General features: G+C 45.8%; 1 protein-coding gene across 1 annotated transcript in view; it reads left to right on the top strand.

Annotated features, from left to right (window-relative positions):
• Positions 1-20,673, top strand: part of PHYH (phytanoyl-CoA 2-hydroxylase) — a 385,214-nt gene that overhangs the window by 259,117 nt on the left and 105,424 nt on the right. The window lies entirely within an intron of this gene.

Here is a 20,673-nt window from a genome sequence, read left to right as displayed (position 1 = left end):
GCAGCTGTAGGACAGGCTGTTCTCAAGACACTTTTTCAAGCTTCTGCAGCTGGCACGGGCAACCGCCCTTAATGGAGGGACTGCTGTGTATTCTATGCACTAGATATGAATTTAGCAGCCCACATGCCTCGAACTGAATATGCTACTTACCAGTATGCATCTGTTCTTGGCATGTAGGGCTGCTAACATTCATATCGCCCGCCCTCCTCCCCGGTGCCCGTAGCGGCTGCAGACACTCTCTTGCATTCATCATTAGCATGGACATCCTTTACACGATTTCACTCCATCTCTGCCACAATGGCTAAAAACAATCTGAGGATGGAGTCGATGCCCATGCGCACTGTAGTCCAGGGGAGGAGCCACCTATCTCGTGATACTTCGAAGACTCTTCCAGGACAACAATGTGCAATCATCCGGACCCAACACTAGGCGGCGATCTATGCACTAGATATGAATGTTAGCAGCCCTACATGCCAAGAACAGATGCATACTGGTAAGTAGCATATTCATTAAAGCACAACACTTACCAACGTGGAGGAAATAGCTCTCATTGTCTGTCTATAATGCTAAAAAACCCTCACACTTTGAAATGCTTCATGAAGAATTATGTGCATTAATGCTGACACTAGAAGTTTAAAGATAGGATTGGTATTTATCCTATCCACTCTACTACCCAGCGCCTGGGGGAAACAGAGCACTTGCCTATTCAACTCTGCTTAGGAAAACACAGCACTAAACTAGATCATTGGACCTTGCATTACAAGGGCTTCTCTTCCGTTATGGCGGAGGAGCGTCACACCACTGCTGGAACCAGCATACGCATGTAAAATAAAATTATAATAAAGCAGTTAATAAAAATGCTTTATTATCATGTTATCGTACTTCAGAGCCGCCACCGCGTCTTGATTGTGGGGCCTTTAGGAGCAGGAGGCGTGGTGGGGGTCAGAGCACTGATAGCATGCATGTAGGTTTAGCCAGCCATCTTAGGAGGGCCAAACTGACATGTGCACTTGGATATCTCCAGGCTACTGCTTGGAGATATCGGCAGGGCTCATGAGCACAGGCTCCCAGTCGCTGCTAGAGCATGGAACCAGCCCTCTCAGCCCAATCCCTATACTTCTCTCATGTTGGGTAATACTAGCATGAGAGTAGCGTCTGGATTGGCGCAGGGGATTCCCCGAGCCTGTGTGAGCATAGTCTGTAGAGGCGGCAGGCTGCATGTAAGTTTTTTTTTTTTTTTAAATATTTATTTTCCCACTCCCTACCCCCCTTGATATCCAGTCAAAAAGGGTAGGGAGAGCACCAAGAGGTAATAGCATTACAAGCCAAAATTGAAGAAACTCATCCGAAGAAGTTGAAGACTTATAGAGGAAATGTGAATATCTGGAAGACAGGTCACTTAAAGAAAGCATCAGGATCCATAATGCCAGAGAGAATATAACACTTCCTAACTATCGTGAAGGAAAGTTTCAATTCTATTAAGAACGCAGAGGCGAGGATTTTGCTTAACTCTCTCATATTTTATTGCTCAGCAGCCTTAATAACAAACAACAGCCCAAAGACTACAAATCCCATGAGTCTTTGCGATGAAACAAACCACCATAGAGATAGTCCCATATAAGGTGTATCAGAGGATAGCACTTCCTCTTTCTTCGGGCGAAACACCAGATCCCGCAGTTCCGTCAATAATCCTGTTTCTGATCAGATCCTGCAACGACAAGAGGGTAGCATCAGAGAAGGGAAAGCATTCACTATCCCTGTATGAACAATGAAGAATTAGGTCCATCAATCAGTAAACATTGACCCTAAGCATTAATTCAGACTCCAAACATTATACGAAAAAAAAACTCCCAAAATGGAATACTTATCCAATACGCAGAGTGCACTGTCTGGGAGTAACGGACTTGAGTTCAGTGGGTGGTATAATCCTCACCTCCGCGTCCTTATTAGAATTGAAACTTTTCTTCACGATAGTTAGGAACTTTTATATTACATGTCCGGACCGGAGACTCGGATTATACTAGTTCAAAGCTGACCGACCACCAGCAAAGCCATGCCCAGGAAGGCCTTAAAGGTAGTATCTGAGGACCAATCTGCCGCCCTAAGAATTTCCTTTAATCTCCTACCAAGGGTAAAAACCTTGGAGGTCATGGTTTCCTTCGTTGAATGGGCTCCGAAGGTCATTGTATCAATGCTGGCTTCCTGGAGTACCCAGTCACCGCTTTGAAAGGTTTCTTGAGTGAAATGAGAAGTTGAGAGACTCCTGGGGTCTATATTCATCCATCATCATTTCATAAACTCTAAGACAGCGGACCACGCACAACTTAGGATGACCCTGTAAAGCCGGGAAGTGAACCACTCTAGTATTAGACTTTGTGCGATGACCCACAGTGAACGACCCCCTTCCGGTGTGAACATGTGCGCCGTAATATCCAAGGCTCGGACATCCGAGACCCGTTTACACGAAATAAGACAAAGGAGCATCGTTCGCTTACCTGTTAGCTCCTTACGAGAAAGATAAGAATTATCCTACCAAGACTGCAACAACCGCAATACCGAATTCACATCCCACAAAGATTAATACTTCGGCAACGGTGGGAAAGCAAGGCGTATGCCTCTCAACAGTCGGCATACCAGGGGATGTTCCCCTACCGGGACACCCTGAACGGGCATGTGACCTGCCGAAATCGCCGACCGACTCACATGATCGAGTGATAGGCCAAACCGACAGGTAGTTGACGACATTGATCACATCAATCCCCACGGGATCAAGATCCTGTCGCAAGCACCAGCATGTCCACTTCCTCCAGGAAGATCTATATCGCTTGACAGTAGACTCTGCCCATGCCTTCCTGATAAGGGATGAAGTTGTCTTCGAAAGCACCGGAACTTCCCAACGTCCCCTGTAATCCTCCAACCCATCAAATGAAGGTTGCCCTCTTGAACCAAAGGGTGCAAGTTGCCTTCTGCGTCCGTCAGAAGACAAGGCTTCTGGGGAAGTTGGATTGAAAAATCCATACAAAGTTCCAGAAGGACTGGATACCAGACTTGAGATGCCCAACGCTGTGTCACCAAAATGGCCTCCGCTTTCTGTCTCCAGACCAGCGCAGTGAGCCTGGGTATCATGGCAAATGGGGGGAATGCCTACCCCCGAAGCAGGCTCCAGTCCTGCAGAAAGCCATCTGTCGCCTCCGCCAGAGGGTCCCGAAGCCAACTGAAAAAGCGGAGAATTTGGTAATTGAGGCGTGATGCAAAGAGGTCCACCTGAAAGGGAACCCACCGAATCATAAGGCTCTGAAAAATCGCAGGATCCAGCTTTCAAGCGCTGTAATCCTGAAGGTGTCTGGAGTGCCCGTCTGCCGTCTGATTGAGCGACCCTGGTAGATATTCCGCCGTGACCGTCAGACCGCTGGTCATACAATAGTTCCAGAAGTCCTTGGCCAAATCCGCCAGACATTTGCACCGTTTGCCCCCTAATCTGTTAATATATCTCACCGCCGAGACATTGTCCATTTTCAAGAGGATGGCACACAAAATCTTGTTGGCCGCCAGACTCCGAATTGCGAAAGATCCGGCCAGAAGCTCTAAGCAGTTGATGTGCATAGACCGTTCGTGCTCGGACCAGTGCCCACCTGTAGTAACATTTCCACAGCGGGCGCTCCAACCGTGCCAACTGGCATCTGACTTTATGATCAGGTCGGGTTGAACCGAAGATCGCTGGCCATTCCAGGCCGGCATATGTTCGAGCCACCACTGGAGCTTCTCCCGGGCTTCCTGTGATAGGGTGATAGGAGAGTCCACGATGCAAATGCTGCGTCTTCAAACACTGAAGGGCCCGGTAATGCAAGGGTCCTGGAAAGATCGCCTGAATTGACGATGATAAGAGGCTGACAATTTGGGCTTGATGATGTAACGAGAATTTCTCTCGCTGCAGGGTCCGTGCGAATCAGACGCACTTTCTGTTGGGGTAATCTGAGGCATTGCTGGACCATATCGAACTTGAACCCCAAGAAGGTCAGCTTTTGCGTTATCATGTAAACTGATTTCTGGTCGTTCAGCATGAACCCCAGACTCTGAAGGAGATCTTGAGTCAGTTTGAGATGGGCCATCAAAGCACCCTTCTGTCGGTGCATCAGAAGAATACCATCCAGGTAGACTATGAGGTGCACACCCCGGGCCCGAAGCCACTCCATGGCTGAAAGCAGAAGCTTGGTGAAACTCCAAGGGGCCCATGACAGACCAAACAGTAGACAGGTGAACGCTCGACAGGTGAACTCGGTAAACAAGACCGTCCCAAAGGAATTGTAGGAAGCTTCTGTGGGGTGGAAAAATGGGAACTGTCAGGTACGCGTCCTTCAGGTCCAGTCGAACCAACCAATCTTTCGGTAAGAGCACATCCCTGAGAAGGTGACTACCTTTCATTTTCCACTGTTTGAAGTCCCGAAGATTGATTACCGGTCTGAAACCCTTGTCTTTCTTTTCGACAAGGAAGATATTGCTCAAGAAGCCATCTGAGTGAAGGGATGCGTGCACGATAGCCATTTTCTGGAGGCGATCTAGAATCTCCCTGCCTACCACCTGCACCTTTTACCTGGAAAAAACAAGGTGTGTGGGGCGAGAAGTCTGGTGTGGTATGGGGTTCCATGGAACTCCATGTGAAACCCCATCACTGTCAGTAACACCCAGGGATCCCCTGTAATCGCTGCCCAATTGTACCTGAACCACTGCAGCTTCCCCCCCCCTCCCCCGCCCCCCCTCAGGTCGGAAAGAAGGGATAATCCTCACCGGGGGGCCCACCAGGTGCATTGTTGGCTCCCCAGGGGTTGCCTTTCCCCCCACTGCCTTTGCCGTGACCTCTCCACGGGTAGAAACCTCCGAACTTTCGTTGGTCCTGCCACTGCATGGATCTTCTGGTCTGGGCCCTGTGGGTGTGGTGTTGGAAGGATGGCCGGAGGAGCGCCCCCTACATCTTCCGGCCCCCCAAAAATCTGTTGACTAAATACCTTTTTAATCGATTGCTGAGCCTTATCCAATGGGGAAAAAGTGTTTACAAAGCGAGATAACTCCTTTATAAATGGATCGCCGAAGAGGCCTCCATTCGCTATTGACCCAGCCTCAGAAGAGGCTAAATCCCCAAGTTTAGGCTCGATCTTAATCAATAGGGAGCGCCTACGCTCTGTAGAAAATGCGCAATTCGCATTGCTGAGAAAGCACAGGGCCCTTAGCGCCCAACCTGAGAGTATCATGGGATCGATGAGATGACCTTTCTTCTTGGCATCCTCTGCCATGTCTAATATCTTGATAAGTGGACCCAGCAAATCCAAGACCTTACCTTGGCAGGCCCGCCAAGAATGGTACAGACCCTTTTTTGGGTCCTTGATAAACTTACCAATGAACGTGGCCATTCTGGCATCGATTTCTGGGGTGCAGGCCACTTTGTTTGGCAGGGATGGCTGGGGCACTCCGTCCTAAGGCGAGCACGGACCTTTTGGTCCACCGGCTTCCGAATATGACTAGCCACTTAGGATGCCACAATAGGCGCGGTATCCAGTCCGCAGAGCTGGGATGGTATATGTCCTCCGGGTTCAACATACCGTAGAGGTCAGGCGAGTTCTGAGAATGAGGTACCTGCAGCCGGGCTTTTTTGGTGCCGCCTTCCAAGGTCTGCTTGGACCAGGCTTGTCTTCAGACTCCTCATCTGGGCTTTTGTCTTCCCCAGTAGCATCATCTGCCCCATCTGGAGGGCAGGAATCATTATTGGGGTACCGATAGGCTGGTAATCCTCAAGCACGTCGCTAGTTTCCAGGCATCTCTTCAGGAATGCCTGGGGCAGACTATCAAAAGCATCTTGGGAAGTAGCGGCCTCCCCAGTGGAGGTCGGGGTCTTTGCTTTAGTCTTAGCCTTGGGCCCTGGGTTCCCCCAATCACCCTCGGTAGAAGTTACCACCCTGCGCCGGACCGTCAGTTCAGTAATACAGCAGCTTAGGGGCTCGAGGGCGGAGGACACTGCCCTTTCCAGGGATGCGTCAATGGCATCCACCAGGCACATGTGGATAGGGAGAAGGGGCTGTTTCTCCTCAATGGGTTCCCAGGGGTCCATCTCACCTGCCATTAGTAGTTAGGGTTGAGAAAATATAATCAGGTTGGTCCCCTGGAAAAGCAAGGTGCTGTGCCCCCAAGGTCAGTAAGTACTTGCAAATGTGGTTATTAATAAAAACCAAACACAACTTCTGGGTCAGAGCTGTCAGGGGAAAGACAAGTTGAGAAGTGTTTTAGCCGGTAAAAATAACACGAAAATTTGCTCCACGGGTGAAACCGCAAGTCTGGAGCCAAAACAGAGTGCCTATTACACTGAGCAAAGAAGCCTCCATCTCCAGCTGAGCATGTGAACAACTGACAGCCTCCTACAGCCGGAAACTGTCAGACGCACACTCGGATGGGAGTTGAGGCACGCCAGAAATGTGAGGAATTCCCCCGCCCTCCTTTTAAGGCGCATGCGGCCCTCCCTCTAGCGAGGTTGGGACAACACCGCGCTACACGAAGGCGGAGGGAGGTAAGGTTTAAGGTCAGAGGCAACGCGTCCTCAGCCAAACACCGCCCCCAAACCCTGTGCAGCCTGTAGCAGATGAGGGGGAGAGTCAAAGAACGCCGCAAGCCGCCCGTAATCCACAACGCGGTCGCAGTGCGAAGATAAAAGAAACACTGGGCAATACCAGAGGGAAACAAGGCGCGGTCGCGCAACAACACTAGTTAGTAAAGCAATACCAATGAAACAACAACACTAACAATAGCGATCAGCAATCATGACAAAAAGAAGGAATATCAAAGAAGGCACTTATCTGGCTGCTGAGCAGCGAAGAAAGAGGAAGTGCTGTCCTCTGATATGCCTTATATCGTTATATGGGACTATCTCTATGGTTGGTTGTTTCATCGCAAAGACTCATGGGATTTGTAGTCTTTGGCTGTTGTTTGTCATTAAGGCTGCGAGAGCAATAAAATATGAGAGAGTTCAGCATAATCCGAGCCTCCGTTCCTGACATAGAATATGGAAGGTCAAAATGTGGGTATATTCAGTATCAATCGATTTAAACACATCCTCGGAGGGAGGGGGGGGGGGTGCATCCAAAAACATAGGAATGATGAGAACTTACTGAGTGGGCCAATCAGGCCTGGAATACCACGAAAGGATATCTTGACAAAACGTAGATTGTCCAAAACCAAGGACCTATTTTACATGCTGCTTGGCTACAAAAAGCCACTGTCTTTCTGAATTGCACTAAAAAGATATTCCAAGATGTTTCCTAAGTGACCGTGGCTAGAAGGAAAGCTCTGGCAGAAATAACAATGACACTTGGAAATGGACAGATAAAATTCAAATTGGCATTCCCCAATGCACTGATCTTCACAATCAATGGGAAAATACGATCTGTCAAAACGGTGGAAGAAGTAGAGACTACCTGGGATTACTGAACACAAATTCATGCCTGAAAAGCCTACTACAGGGAGACCACCTCCCAGTTAGCAACAGCAGAGGGAAGAAAAACCACAGCAGACCTAAAGAAGGGGAAAAGGATTAAAGGGTTTTCACAGAAGCTAAGAAGGGGCTGGCAGGGGTTGCTGAACATGGCTGTGATTTCTTCTTTACACGAACATTTTACATGTGATATTGCATATGGTTAATCTCCTGATAGTTGTGTTGATGTTGGGGGGAGGAATCCAAGCCACAACCCAATCCCCAAAGGGGCAATTTTTACAATTGTCTTTGAGCAGCAACATTCTAGTTGCCTACCAGAGCCAGTCTGATAAATGATTTCCTTAAAAGTGCAGACGTTTCCTACACCTCTTTTAAAGTACATTTGTGACCATATCCGCCTGTTTACAAAATACATCCCTATCATAAATGCCTTCACGGAAGGTTTAGCTCAATATGGGCACCCTATGTGCCTCTTTGGTATATCAGGATTGTCCTAAAAAATGAATGGGCTTGCCTTTTGAGTCACTGCATTGATGCTTACTCCAGGTCATATACAGGAGAGTTACTTTACAAGTAGTAATCACTTCCCCACACACGACAAATCCCAGTGCTATCAGTAGAGGAACCTTTAATTCAAGTCCACAGGGACAAGGTAGTCTTATGTACACATCCATGATTCCTTACAAAAGTTGTATCTACTTTTCACTGCAATTAACCCATTGAACGTTCAGCAGTCTTTCAAAATCCTTCACTAGTTCATTTGCACCCAAACACCTTGGGCAATCTATTTTAAAAGGCAACATAGGCAAATGCATTATGCACTGCAATCAGATTTGTTATGCAAATGCAAACAGAATACTGACGAAGATTCGGTTAGCATATTCAACTCATTAACTGAGTGCCACCATGATTTTCTTGAAAATATCCAACTTGTGGATATATGCAAGGCAGCAATATGGTCAAATGCTCATTCACTAAACATTTATGTGTGGATATTCGTGCAGAAAGAAAGCCCAAGTGGTATTCTGAAAAAAATAAAATATACAATAATCTAATTAACAATAAGGGAAGTAAACATGTAATATTCCAAACCCAAAATGAGATTATAGACCTATATGACAGATGGTTAAAAGTACGTAACATTTTCCATATTCCATATTCCAGTATAAACATTGGATCCCGATCTGTTCACAACGCCTGAATGGAAGTCAGCACTTTTTCACTCCTGACAAGCCAAGCAAATGCTTTGCCTGCCTTCTAGCTTAAGCAAAGCATCTATTTTTTCTATATGTAACAAAACCTGTCAGCCCCCCCTCATCCTTTGATCATAACCCAATTGTATTCAAAGATTGACTGTTTTCAACAGTTTTTCTCACTTGGAATCTAGCCGAGTCAATTGTCGGTCGTGAACTTTACATTCTAGAACTCTGTCTCCATGCTGAAGGATGGACCCTTTTTTTAAACGTTTGTCTTATTTTAGACCTCTGCCCTCTAAATGCCTTCGAGCAGCAGGACACATTCAAAATGCTTATGCTGGCCCAAGTTTTGTCTGCCCTGTATCTGGAAAATTGGATGGTCGCATTGACCCCCTTGTTCTACCCCAGAAGTGAGGGAGTGGAGCCACATATAGACACTACTCCTGCTCCTGATGTCAATTTCTTTCTTGGCTCTACCCCCATCTCCTAGGACATGGAGCAGAACAATTAGAGGTACCAGTGTGCAGATCTCCAATTTGGGTACTTTTTAGATGGTAAAAAAGGTCATTACATAGAACTGGAAGGTGTGAGGGCAGTGAGGAATGTGTAGTTAAATAGAGCATCCACCAGAAAGAACGTTACTGAAGGTGAATTACTTGCTCTTCTGATGGATACTTCTAACTGCAGAATCCTCGCCTTTGGGATAGATATCAAATCAGCATCTCCCCAAGGTTCAGAGTCTGTGTAGTGGGCTGAGACTTCAAAGTACTGCAGGGCCGACTGGCAAAATGCCTTTGCTGTCAGACCGGCTGTCAAAGCAGTAGTGCTTGGTGACTGTGTGCACTGACACCCACGTTGCCGCCTGGCAGATGTCAGACAGGCACTCCATGTGCTAACGCAAAGGTAGCAGGTTTAGCCGTGCTAGAATGAGCCCTCAGGCCTTCTGGAGGCTGCTTCTTGGCCAACACGTAACAGATCTGAATGCAGAGAACTTTCCACCGTGACAAAATTCTTTCCGCACCATTTTTCTCCTTTATTTCTACACTAAGAAGACTATGATGATACAAATGATGATACAAAATACCATAAATGGGCCTACAGAGCTACTCAAAGCTACCAGACTACTGAAAACTATAAACTGTGCTTCTCTTTCAAGCCTCAAAAAATCATAACAATTTTAGTAGACCTGCAGGTCTAGTGACTTGAATAATCTACTCAACCTAATTATAATGCTCTTGATCCATAAACTGTTTTCAAATTTTGTGATCTTAGGTAAATATTTTAATTCACTGAGCCGCCATTTTCTTCTTTATCACATATGAGAGCACCTTCAAATACGCAAGTTCAGTATGTCTGCTGTACAAAAAACCCTTTTATTTGTATTTGACCAAACTTTAGGTCCATATATAATACAAATCTAGCCATATATATGATACACATGACCACTGACTTGCCTGTTAGTTCATTAACCGCATTGTCATCCAGGTGGGGGTAAACTATTTTTAAATCATGATTAAAAACTATCACTTTTAATAATTACAAGCATGAAGTGATAGCACACATATTTACAGTCAGAAGATTTTCCATTGAAATGTCATATTTCCGATTGAAGTGTCTTTACTAATAAAACTATATAGTGTATAACCTTGGCGGCTGGCTTGTACCGAGGGTGGTAGGACACAGACACAAAAAATTCACTTAGCTTTGGAGCACAACGTCTTCCTCCCTCTGGTGTCTTCCAAGAAGCTCCTGATGCAGGAAACTGCACTACCCAATCTAGGAGGCCTGCACTTTCTCTAATTCATCTGTCTAAGATGGCTAGGTTAGAGAACTTTAAAATGCGCATGTCTGGCTGGCCATCCCAAGACGGCCGGCCAAAGAAACATGAGCATTTAAAAATGCACAGCTCCCTACTGCTGTCACTGGGCAGTGCTGGCCCCGCCCCGTTCTGACACTTAGATCAGGATGGGCTGATGAAAAATAGAACGGTAATAAATCAACTTTATCACCGTTTTATTTTTCATCTCAGATGCCTGTAGGGCGACGCTCCCCTGATATAATGTAGGAGCCGCCCCTGGTGTATAATGTGTGGAAATCGAGTTTCTGCAAATATTTGTCATTTGGACTTCACCAAGTAGAGTGTTCTGATTATATTTGCTCCTATTTAAATCTTTGTTTGCTTTACACTATTAAATTACGCGAATGTTGTTTTAGTAAATCCTGATATATTTTGAAATACTTGTTCTATTCATTTACAAGCTTTTTAAATGTGTGTTAGGAAAACAACCTGACATAGGAGGCAGAGGGTAAAGAGACTGCAGGATTGCGAGGCAGCTCTTGCTTTGTTGTACTGTTGAATTTTAACTAGCGATGATTTTTAAAACTTGTATGTATTTCGAATCTGATGTATGAATTGCAAATCGAATTTTAAAACTTGGAACTGCAAATTGAATTTTAAAAACCTAAACGCAGCATTTAGCACAGAGCACTCGAGCACTTTAGAACTGTAAAATTATACATCGCGTCTGACTGATTTAAAAGTCGCCCTGCACCTTCACTTTAATTGTGCTGCGCCGCGCCGTGCTGTCAGCATTTTCACATATGTGTGACAACTTGTTAATGCAGTAATTTAAACCTGGCCCTTGATTACTAAGTGGACCCGATCCGTCTCGGCTTTTGCCGCGGGCACGGCGGGCTCTTTGTTTACCCTACGGCGCTTCCGGTAGCCTACACCGGTCAGCGCTACAGACTCCCCGGAAGGCGGTGCCGCCCACTCCTGCATATAGCGGAGTGCGTAGAGCGGACTCGCGCAGCGACGCGCAGGTAGCGCGCCTAAGTCGCGCCAAAGTCAAGCCCTGCCTGTCTGCGCTTGTCCGCGCCAGGCCGGCGACAGGCCAACTTTTTTCTTGAACTCCTGACAGCCCATCGTTGCCTAACAGGTACTAACATTGCTATTTCTACAACTCTTAAATATGATCACTTATACTCGCAAAGAGCTCCTGTCCTTTAACTTGCCCCACACAGCTATCGTTGCGCCTTCTATCAACCTTGGCCCCTCTCCAACTTGTAAACCATTGACCTGCCTTTACGGAAATGTGCGGTCACTCCCTAAGCATTCCCTAGAGATCTGGAACTTATTAGATCAAGAAACCCCAGATCTTTTCTTTATAACCGAAACCTGGCTATCAGAAACATCTGACCCAGATATAGCAGCTGCCTTGCCCTCTGACTATAAAATAGTCAGACTAGATAGAACTGGAAAACGAGGGGGAGGGACCGCAATAATTTATAAAACGGAGATTGAAATTAACATCATTTCCACTCATCTCGAGACTTGGGGAGAGTTTTTAATCTTCTCCCTTATCCTCACTGGTAATAGGTCCTGGAAAGGAGCCCTGATTTACAGTCCTCCAGAGACCAAGGCTAATTTTGCCGCCCAGCTAGTCGACATCCTGGCACCTCATATACTAGCCTGTAAAAATTTCCTCCTGTTAGGCGATCTGAGCCATCACATGGAAATACACGATGACCCGTACACAATGGAACTAATGAATAGTATTGAGTCCCTAGATTTAAGGATACTCGAAACCGACCCCACACATAAAGCGGGTCACACCCTGGATATTATATGTACCAATTATCAAGACTTGCACATCAATGAACTAATTCCTGTTCTATGGACAGACCATGTGATAATGAAATTCACCATTAAAACAAATGAGTCCCCACATGTCCACTCTAAAGAAAAAAAGATGAGCCGCTCATGGAAAAAGATTAACTTAGAAATGTTTGTCAAAACCTTTGCTCCTCCGAGAATAACTGAGGACACTGAGCTAGATAGAGCGGTCTTAGACCTTGACTCCGCAATTACTAATACCCTGGACATTATAGCTCCTAAGCGCCTAATAAACTGCCCGAAACTGAAATCACCTTGGTTCACTGATGAACTGAAAACTATTAAACAACTCACCAGGAAAGCTGAACGTAAATGGCGCAAATCAAAAAACATTGATGATAAATTACACTATAAAACTGCCCATAAAGAATATATGAACAAAATTGCCAATGCCAAGAAAACCTATCTTGGGGAAAAAATTAAAGCAGCTGGAAATTCACAGAAAGAACTCTATGCAATTGTCTTTCTTTTCGACAAGGAAGATATTGCTCAAGAAGCCATCTGAGTGAAGGGATGCGTGCACGATAGCCATTTTCTGGAGGCGATCTAGAATCTCCCTGCCTACCACCTGCACCTTTTACCTGGAAAAAACAAGGTGTGTGGGGCGAGAAGTCTGGTGTGGTATGGGGTTCCATGGAACTCCATGTGAAACCCCATCACTGTCAGTAACACCCAGGGATCCCCTGTAATCGCTGCCCAATTGTACCTGAACCACTGCAGCTTCCCCCCCCTCCCCCGCCCCCCCTCAGGTCGGAAAGAAGGGATAATCCTCACCGGGGGGCCCACCAGGTGCATTGTTGGCTCCCCAGGGGTTGCCTTTCCCCCCACTGCCTTTGCCGTGACCTCTCCACGGGTAGAAACCTCCGAACTTTCGTTGGTCCTGCCACTGCATGGATCTTCTGGTCTGGGCCCTGTGGGTGTGGTGTTGGAAGGATGGCCGGAGGAGCGCCCCCTACCTCTTCCGGCCCCCCAAAAATCTGTTGACTAAATACCTTTTTAATCGATTGCTGGGCCTTATCCAATGGGGAAAAAGTGTTTACAAAGCGAGATAACTCCTTTATAAATGGATCGCCGAAGAGGCCTCCATTCGCTATTGACCCAGCCTCAGAAGAGGCTAAATCCCCAAGTTTAGGCTCGATCTTAATCAATAGGGAGCGCCTACGCTCTGTAGAAAATGCGCAATTCGCATTGCTGAGAAAGCACAGGGCCCTTAGCGCCCAACCTGAGAGTATCATGGGATCGATGAGATGACCTTTCTTCTTGGCATCCTCTGCCATGTCTAATATCTTGATAAGTGGACCCAGCAAATCCAAGACCTTACCTTGGCAGGCCCGCCAAGAATGGTACAGACCCTTTTTTGGGTCCTTGATAAACTTACCAATGAACGTGGCCATTCTGGCATCGATTTCTGGGGTGCAGGCCACTTTGTTTGGCAGGGATGGCTGGGGCACTCCGTCCTAAGGCGAGCACGGACCTTTTGGTCCACCGGCTTCCGAATATGACTAGCCACTTAGGATGCCACAATAGGCGCGGTATCCAGTCCGCAGAGCTGGGATGGTATATGTCCTCCGGGTTCAACATACCGTAGAGGTCAGGCGAGTTCTGAGAATGAGGTACCTGCAGCCGGGCTTTTTTGGTGCCGCCTTCCAAGGTCTGCTTGGACCAGGCTTGTCTTCAGACTCCTCATCTGGGCTTTTGTCTTCCCCAGTAGCATCATCTGCCCCATCTGGAGGGCAGGAATCATTATTGGGGTACCGATAGGCTGGTAATCCTCAAGCACGTCGCTAGTTTCCAGGCATCTCTTCAGGAATGCCTGGGGCAGACTATCAAAAGCATCTTGGGAAGTAGCGGCCTCCCCAGTGGAGGTCGGGGTCTTTGCTTTAGTCTTAGCCTTGGGCCCTGGGTTCCCCCAATCACCCTCGGTAGAAGTTACCACCCTGCGCCGGACCGTCAGTTCAGTAATACAGCAGCTTAGGGGCTCGAGGGCGGAGGACACTGCCCTTTCCAGGGATGCATCAATGGCATCCACCAGGCACATGTGGATAGGGAGAAGGGGCTGTTTCTCCTCAATGGGTTCCCAGGGGTCCATCTCACCTGCCATTAGTAGTTAGGGTTGAGAAAATATAATCAGGTTGGTCCCCTGGAAAAGCAAGGTGCTGTGCCCCCAAGGTCAGTAAGTACTTGCAAATGTGGTTATTAATAAAACCAAACACAACTTCTGGGTCAGAGCTGTCAGGGGAAAGACAAGTTGAGAAGTGTTTTAGCCGGTAAAAATAACACGAAAATTTTCTCCACGGGTGAAACCGCAAGTCTGGAGCCAAAACAGAGTGCCTATTACACTGAGCAAAGAAGCCTCCATCTCCAGCTGAGCATGTGAACAACTGACAGCCTCCTACAGCCGGAAACTGTCAGACGCACACTCGGATGGGAGTTGAGGCACGCCAGAAATGTGAGGAATTCCCCCGCCCTCCTTTTAAGGCGCATGCGGCCCTCCCTCTAGCGAGGTTGGGACAACACCGCGCTACACGAAGGCGGAGGGAGGTAAGGTTTAAGGTCAGAGGCAACGCGTCCTCAGCCAAACACCGCCCCCAAACCAGTGCAGCCTGTAGCAGATGAGGGGGAGAGTCAAAGAACGCCGCAAGCCGCCCGTAATCCACAACGCGGTCGCAGTGCGAAGATAAAAGAAACACTGGGCAATACCAGAGGGAAACAAGGCGCGGTCGCGCAACAACACTAGTTAGTAAAGCAATACCAATGAAACAACAACACTAACAATAGCGATCAGCAATCATGACAAAAAGAAGGAATATCAAAGAAGGCACTTATCTGGCTGCTGAGCAGCGAAGAAAGAGGAAGTGCTGTCCTCTGATATGCCTTATATCGTTATATGGGACTATCTCTATGGTTGGTTGTTTCATCGCAAAGACTCATGGGATTTGTAGTCTTTGGCTGTTGTTTGTCATTAAGGCTGCGAGAGCAATAAAATATGAGAGAGTTCAGCATAATCCGAGCCTCCGTTCCTGACATAGAATATGGAAGGTCAAAATGTGGGTATATTCAGTATCAATCGATTTAAACACATCCTCGGAGGGGGGGCGGGGGGGGTGCATCCAAAAACATAGGAATGATGAGAACTTACTGAGTGGGCCAATCAGGCCTGGAATACCACGAAAGGATATCTTGACAAAACGTAGATTGTCCAAAACCAAGGACCTATTTTACATGCTGCTTGGCTACAAAAAGCCACTGTCTTTCTGAATTGCACTAAAACGATATTCCAAGATGTTTCCTAAGTGACCGTGGCTAGAAGGAAAGCTCTGGCAGAAATAACAATGACACTTGGAAATGGACAGATAAAATTCAAATTGGCATTCCCCAATGCACTGATCTTCACAATCAATGGGAAAATACGATCTGTCAAAACGGTGGAAGAAGTAGAGACTACCTGGGATTACTGAACACAAATTCATGCCTGAAAAGCCTACTACAGGGAGACCACCTCCCAGTTAGCAACAGCAGAGGGAAGAAAAACCACAGCAGACCTAAAGAAGGGGAAAAGGATTAAAGGGTTTTCACAGAAGCTAAGAAGGGGCTGGCAGGGGTTGCTGAACATGGCTGTGATTTCTTCTTTACACGAACATTTTACATGTGATATTGCATATGGTTAATCTCCTGATAGTTGTGTTGATGTTGGGGGGAGGAATCCAAGCCACAACCCAATCCCCAAAGGGGCAATTTTTACAATTGTCTTTGAGCAGCAACATTCTAGTTGCCTACCAGAGCCAGTCTGATAAATGATTTCCTTAAAAGTGCAGACGTTTCCTACACCTCTTTTAAAGTACATTTGTGACCATATCCGCCTGTTTACAAAATACATCCCTATCATAAATGCCTTCACGGAAGGTTTAGCTCAATATGGGCACCCTATGTGCCTCTTTGGTATATCAGGATTGTCCTAAAAAATGAATGGGCTTGCCTTTTGAGTCACTGCATTGATGCTTACTCCAGGTCATATACAGGAGAGTTACTTTACAAGTAGTAATCACTTCCCCACACACGACAAATCCCAGTGCTATCAGTAGAGGAACCTTTAATTCAAGTCCACAGGGACAAGGTAGTCTTATGTACACATCCATGATTCCTTACAAAAGTTGTATCTACTTTTCACTGCAATTAACCCATTGAACGTTCAGCAGTCTTTCAAAATCCTTCACTAGTTCATTTGCACCCAAACACCTTGGGCAATCTATTTTAAAAGGCAACATAGGCAAATGCATTATGCACTGCAATCAGATTTGTTATGCAAATGCAAACAGAATACTGACGAAGATTCGGTTAGCATATTCAACTCATTAACTGAGTGCCACCATGATTTTCTTGACAATATCCAACTTGTGGATATATGCAAAGCAGCAATATGGTCAAATGCTCATTCACTAAACATTTATGTGTGGATATTCGTGCAGAAAGAAAGCCCAAGTGGTATTCTGAAAAAAATAAAATATACAATAATCTAATTAACAATAAGGGAAGTAAACATGTAATATTCCAAACCCAAAATGAGATTATAGACCTATATGACAGATGGTTAAAAGTACGTAACATTTTCCATATTCCATATTCCAGTATAAACATTGGATCCCGATCTGTTCACAACGCCTGAATGGAAGTCAGCACTTTTTCACTCCTGACAAGCCAAGCAAATGCTTTGCCTGCCTTCTAGCTTAAGCAAAGCATCTATTTTTTCTATATGTAACAAAACCTGTCAGCCCCCCCTCATCCTTTGATCATAACCCAATTGTATTCAAAGATTGACTGTTTTCAACAGTTTTTCTCACTTGGAATCTAGCCGAGTCAATTGTCGGTCGTGAACTTTACATTCTAGAACTCTGTCTCCATGCTGAAGGATGGACCCTTTTTTTAAACGTTTGTCTTATTTTAGACCTCTGCCCTCTAAATGCCTTCGAGCAGCAGGACACATTCAAAATGCTTATGCTGGCCCAAGTTTTGTCTGCCCTGTATCTGGAAAATTGGATGGTCGCATTGACCCCCTTGTTCTACCCCAGAAGTGAGGGAGTGGAGCCACATATAGACACTACTCCTGCTCCTGATGTCAATTTCTTTCTTGGCTCTACCCCCTTCTCCTAGGACATGGAGCAGAACAATTAGAGGTACCAGTGTGCAGATCTCCAATTTGGGTACTTTTTAGATGGTAAAAAAGGTCATTACATAGAACTGGAAGGTGTGAGGGCAGTGAGGAATGTGTAGTTAAATAGAGCATCCACCAGAAAGAACGTTACTGAAGGTGAATTACTTGCTCTTCTGATGGATACTTCTAACTGCAGAATCCTCGCCTTTGGGATAGATATCAAATCAGCATCTCCCCAAGGTTCAGAGTCTGTGTAGTGGGCTGAGACTTCAAAGTACTGCAGGGCCGACTGGCAAAATGCCTTTGCTGTCAGACCGGCTGTCAAAGCAGTAGTGCTTGGTGACTGTGTGCACTGACACCCACGTTGCCGCCTGGCAGATGTCAGACAGGCACTCCATGTGCTAACGCAAAGGTAGCAGGTTTAGCCGTGCTAGAATGAGCCCTCAGGCCTTCTGGAGGCTGCTTCTTGGCCAACACGTAACAGATCTGAATGCAGAGAACTTTCCACCGTGACAAAATTCTTTCCGCACCATTTTTCTCCTTTATTTCTACACTAAGAAGACTATGATGATACAAATGATGATACAAAATACCATAAATGGGCCTACAGAGCTACTCAAAGCTACCAGACTACTGAAAACTATAAACTGTGCTTCTCTTTCAAGCCTCAAAAAATCATAACAATTTTAGTAGACCTGCAGGTCTAGTGACTTGAATAATCTACTCAACCTAATTATAATGCTCTTGATCCATAAACTGTTTTCAAATTTTGTGATCTTAGGTAAATATTTTAATTCACTGAGCCGCCATTTTCTTCTTTATCACATATGAGAGCACCTTCAAATACGCAAGTTCAGTATGTCTGCTGTACAAAAAACCCTTTTATTTGTATTTGACCAAACTTTAGGTCCATATATAATACAAATCTAGCCATATATATGATACACATGACCACTGACTTGCCTGTTAGTTCATTAACCGCATTGTCATCCAGGTGGGGGTAAACTATTTTTAAATCATGATTAAAAACTATCACTTTTAATAATTACAAGCATGAAGTGGTAGCACACATATTTACAGTCAGAAGATTTTCCATTGAAATGTCATATTTCCGATTGAAGTGTCTTTACTAATAAAACTATATAGTGTATAACCTTGGCGGCTGGCTTGTACCGAGGGTGGTAGGACACAGACACAAAAAATTCACTTAGCTTTGGAGCACAACGTCTTCCTCCCTCTGGTGTCTTCCAAGAAGCTCCTGATGCAGGAAACTGCACTACCCAATCTAGGAGGCCTGCACTTTCTCTAATTCATCTGTCTAAGATGGCTAGGTTAGAGAACTTTAAAATGCGCATGTCTGGCTGGCCATCCCAAGACGGCCGGCCAAAGAAACATGAGCATTTAAAAATGCACAGCTCCCTACTGCTGTCACTGGGCAGTGCTGGCCCCGCCCCGTTCTGACACTTAGATCAGGATGGGCTGATGAAAAATAGAACGGTAATAAATCAACTTTATCACCGTTTTATTTTTCATCTCAGATGCCTGTAGGGCGACGCTCCCCTGATATAATGTAGGAGCCGCCCCTGGTGTATAATGTGTGGAAATCGAGTTTCTGCAAATATTTGTCATTTGGACTTCACCAAGTAGAGTGTTCTGATTATATTTGCTCCTATTTAAATCTTTGTTTGCTTTACACTATTAAATTACGCGAATGTTGTTTTAGTAAATCCTGATATATTTTGAAATACTTGTTCTATTCATTTACAAGCTTTTTAAATGTGTTTTAGGAAAACAACCTGACATAGGAGGCAGAGGGTAAAGAGACTGCAGGATTGCGAGGCAGCTCTTGCTTTGTTGTACTGTTGAATTTTAACTAGCGATGATTTTTAAAACTTGTATGTATTTCGAATCTGATGTATGAATTGCAAATCGAATTTTAAAACTTGGAACTGCAAATTGAATTTTAAAAACCTAAACGCAGCATTTAGCACAGAGCACTCGAGCACTTTAGAACTGTAAAATTATACATCGCGTCTGACTGATTTAAAAGTCGCCCTGCACCTTCACTTTAATTGTGCTGCGCCGCGCCGTGCTGTCAGCATTTTCACATATGTGTGACAACTTGTTAATGCAGTAATTTAAACCTGGCCCTTGATTACTAAGTGGACCCGATCCGTCTCGGCTTTTGCCGCGGGCACGGCGGGCTCTTTGTTTACCCTACGGCGCTCCGGTAGCCTACACCGGTCAGCGCTACAGACTCCCCGGAAGGCGGTGCCGCCCACTCCTGCATATAGCGGAGTGCGTAGAGCGGACTCGCGCAGCGACGCGCAGGCAGCGCGCCTAAGTCGCGCCAAAGTCAAGCCCTGCCTGTCTGCGCTTGTCCGCGCCAGGCCGGCGACAGGCCAACTTTTTTCTTGAACTCCTGACAGCCCATCGTTGCCTAACAGGTACTAACATTGCTATTTCTACAACTCTTAAATATGATCACTTATACTCGCAAAGAGCTCCTGTCCTTTAACTTGCCCCACACAGCTATCGTTGCGCCTTCTATCAACCTTGGCCCCTCTCCAACTTGTAAACCATTGACCTGCCTTTACGGAAATGTGCGGTCACTCCCTAAGCATTCCCTAGAGATCTGGAACTTATTAGATCAAGAAACCCCAGATCTTTTCTTTATAACCGAAACCTGGCTATCAGAAACATCTGACCCAGATATAGCAGCTGCCTTGCCCTCTGACTATAAAATAGTCAGACTAGATAGAACTGGAAAACGAGGGGGAGGGACCGCAATAATTTATAAAACGGAGATTGAAATTAACATCATTTCCACTCATCTCGAGACTTGGGGAGAGTTTTTAATCTTCTCCCTTATCCTCACTGGTAATAGGTCCTGGAAAGGAGCCCTGATTTACAGTCCTCCAGAGACCAAGGCTAATTTTGCCGCCCAGCTAGTCGACATCCTGGCACCTCATATACTAGCCTGTAAAAATTTCCTCCTGTTAGGCGATCTGAGCCATCACATGGAAATACACGATGACCCGTACACAATGGAACTAATGAATAGTATTGAGTCCCTAGATTTAAGGATACTCGAAACCGACCCCACACATAAAGCGGGTCACACCCTGGATATTATATGTACCAATTATCAAGACTTGCACATCAATGAACTAATTCC

The sequence above is a fragment of the Lissotriton helveticus genome, chromosome 1_1, assembly GCF_964261635.1.
Source record: "Lissotriton helveticus chromosome 1_1, aLisHel1.1, whole genome shotgun sequence".
In the NCBI taxonomy this organism is placed as follows: domain Eukaryota; kingdom Metazoa; phylum Chordata; class Amphibia; order Caudata; family Salamandridae; genus Lissotriton; species Lissotriton helveticus.
This window is presented reverse-complemented; position numbering and strand designations above follow the sequence as displayed.